The sequence below is a fragment of the Spermophilus citellus genome (genome assembly GCF_964194105.1).
Source record: "Spermophilus citellus genome assembly, chromosome: 3".
Classification (NCBI taxonomy): Eukaryota; Metazoa; Chordata; class Mammalia; order Rodentia; family Sciuridae; genus Spermophilus; species Spermophilus citellus.
Genome location: NC_138184.1, coordinates 117,621,042 through 117,624,813, shown reverse-complemented (window position 1 = coordinate 117,624,813; position 3,772 = coordinate 117,621,042).

The window sequence follows — 3,772 nt, the reverse complement described above, 5'->3', positions numbered from 1 at the left end:
CATTGTGTTGTTTTTATTCTCTCATAGTGCACCCTGTTTATATAAAGAAGAGGGGTTTCCCTTCTATACTCTTGCACCATCTGATCTCAAACTACTCACAGACAGTATGGGAGAGGCATAAAGTCAAAGCTGACATATTTTGTAATAGAGTTTCTCCTGACCACAAACATTGGCCACCTCCTACATAGTTTCCTCAAATATAAATGGCTCTTATGCTTTATCACTTAAATTAAAAAAAAAAAAGTTTAGGGCTGGGGTTGTAGCTCAGTGGCAGAGTGCTTAAAACTTAAGTTTAGGGCTGAGGTTGTGGCTCAGTGGCAGAGTGCTTGCCTAGCACATGTGAGACCCTGGGTTCTATCCTCAGCACCACATAAAAATAAATAAAATAAAGGCATTTAAAAAAAAAAAAAACTTAAGTTTAGAATGATCTTCTTCTCACTGATTTTGGAAGACCTTCATGCATGGCTAGGAACTGTGCAAAAAAAAAAATGAAGTGCAATGAAAATAAGATCTATATCTTTTAAAAAATATAGCAACTGCTCCCAAAGTAATGCTTCACAGTCTCTCTCCAAAGTGCTGATGGCTTGTGATTTATTATTGTAAATTAAAGAGACAGAGGATCCCAGGAATAGATTATGTGTTCCTATTATTTCCAGATTGTTTTTCATTTTTTAAAGAAATAAATGTGAATTTAAAATATTAGCTAAATTCTTTTACTTAACAAGGATTTGTGGTGTCACAAAGAATACAGAATCTTTTTTAGCCCCTCTAGCTTTGAATTTAGGTTAACATACCAGTAAATTATTTCACATGGACATTTTAAAACTCAAAATTTAAAACCATAGCTGGTAGAAAAATCCACTTGCACACCCATAACATTTCCAAACAATGCACCCTACTGCAATATTGATATTTCTACAAGGCCGTTCTACTTCAATTGCATGAATTTATTTGGCAAAAGTTATGTTTTATTTAGACACAAAGAAGTAGGATCATCCAGATCGCCACAGGAACATCCTGCTCTCTGCAAACCCATACATATACTATGTATTAAAATTTGAAAAGTCATTATTAATTGAGTTGCCTTCTGAAGATACTTTCCCAGGTACTACAAACTTGTCATTTTACTTCTAGTAAAATCTAGCTGGTGGTGAGTCAAGATCTACAAATCTAGATATAAACACAGAAAAAATGTTTCAGATCAAATAGTTTATGGGATTCACCGTAACACACATATCTATTTATTCTTATTCTTTCCAATAGGAAAGGCCACTTTGATCCCACCTATTTATAATAAGGCTATTCAGCCACTGCTTTAGGGAAGAGGAAGAAGGATAGATATGTTACTTGCTGCCTCCAAGTTAGGACAGGCCTCATGCAAAAGGTGGAAACTTTCCCTAAAGCACTAGAATTGTGAGCTCAGTTCCACTTACAATACCCACAAAATCATCAACTATCATCAATTACAATGAGATAACTTTTTCATAAAAACTATACATAATAAAAACCTATGCTCATAGTACACAGAACAAGGATTCAAAAATTAGGTTCCTGAAATCATGTCTTGGTCTCTTAATGGCTTTAGTACTTTGAAAATTCACCCCAACTTCCAGTGGTTTCAGCTGAAGTCAGAGCAAGCTGTATCTAAGAAGGGTAAAAGGACCAATAAATGTATCAAATAAATAATCACTGCCATGGACCAAAACCAAAGAACAGAAAAAAAACATCCCTCAATCATTTGCACTGGTTCTTCAATTGGATAATGTTAGCAAAAAAGGTCTAGATTTTTATTTTATTCTGTGATAGAGAGCTTGGCACTTGCATCCTCTGACCCAAACCTGGAAGCAGCCTCAAGATGTTCATAGCCAGCAACATGAACTATGCAACAAAATCCATTTGAAACGTGGGTGCCGGGTCCAAATCAGGATTGTTTGGGCTGATTCTGTAATCCTTCACCTTCAGCCTACAATGTCCTCATGCAAATCCAGGGAGGACAGGGTCATTGGTACAACCACACAGAACCTTTCTACTTCCTCATTTGGATGTCTACAAAAATCATCATGTCTTTATTTATAATCTGGAAGAAAATGCTCATGCCATCAGAGAGTTAAATACAAGAAAGTTGATTTTAGTCATATTTTCGGCAGCCCTTAAGTAAATTGAAATAATATATTTTCAATGTTTTATATTAAGTATTCTTTTTTAGCAAATTTTATTACTTTTACAAAAACCCTGCCTGTTCTTAATGGAAAATTCTTTAAATTCAGGCAAACATATACAACCTTCATCGTATAGCAGGAACACACTCATAGCAGAAAACTACAAGAAATTTCCAAACCAATTTTTAAATGGTAATTAACCACCTTGTATATAATATAAGGACCTGAGATAATGAGCAGTTGGTTTTAATTTAATGAAGTGAGATAAACAATCTGTCAATATGTTTTTAGCATGAATCTCTTTGAATATCACTTTAATTTTCTGCCCTACACAAAATTCAGCACAAACAAGAAGGAAAAAGGTCACTTTTTCAGGCTAAAAGTGGGGCTCGCAGTAGGGGGTCGATGGCTTTCTCTAGTTTCCATTAAAAGCACTGGAACACATTTCAGAGTGCCTCAGAAGTAAGCTAAAGGTCAATTCCTCATTTTCATGTCTTCAAAAGATTCAAAATTAAACATTTTCCTTATTAGGTCCAGGGAGGTATCTTTTGTGGAATTTTATTTGTCCCAGTGAAAATGTGATGATATAACAAATTAAAAAAATATCAGAGCATATTGTTCATTTTCAAACAGTTTCAAATTAACAGAAAGTGGTGTAAAGTGTAGATTTTTGTGTGTGATCTCAAAAATGGAGCACAAAAATCTACTTCAATATACACCATGCCTTACAAACACTTCCTGCAGTTCTTAGTTATTTCAGTGTGTCCCCAAACCACACATATGACAGAAAGAAAGAAAGGAAGGCAGGAGAAAGAGGGAAAGAAAGAAAGACAGACAAGGCAGACAGGACACGAGAGTGGTGGATTCCCCCTTCACAATGCACTGCTGTCCATAATATGTAACCATCCATCCATTATCATTAACTTCTGGTGAGAAAATGGCGGGAAGAGTCAGATTTTCTGTAGCAGTGAGCTGCTTGCTGAAGAAAAATGAATCACTGCACACTTGAATGAGAAAATATGAAGAAAGCACTTTGGCACTAATTAGTGCCCACTTTAAGCAATTCGTTAAGCCATGGCCCTGCGCCACAAGCCATCAGGAGGTGGAGCATGGGGCCAACCCGAAAGCAGAACGTGCAGATGGAGCATAATGATGCTCTCCATCACCCCAAGACAGTGAACCCAGACAGGGTGCCAGGGTGCCATTCTGAGAGCAGGCCACCCACCACAAAAAAACAAACAAACAAACAAACAAAAAAAAAAAAAAAAACAGAGAAACAGAGGACCACACTGGCTATTCCAATCCATACAAGCACAGCAAAGACACTCAGTGACACTCACCAACCAACTTGCCTCCTCACGGCCAAGCAAATCCCGACTTTGAGACCCTGCTTCTCAGAGTCCCTCTCTGACCCAGCCACCTGGAAGGATCCTGGTGCCTGGTGGTAGGGCCTCAGCTCCCTCCTTGTCTTCCTCAAAGGTCCTACTACCCGTCTTGACACTCCACTGGGGCACAGAGAAAGGTGGAACCAGTTGCCAAATATGCAAAAAAGGAGGGAAGCTAGTTTTCTCTCAGGAAAGCACACACAGGAAGGGAGCCTGGGCTTCCTGTCC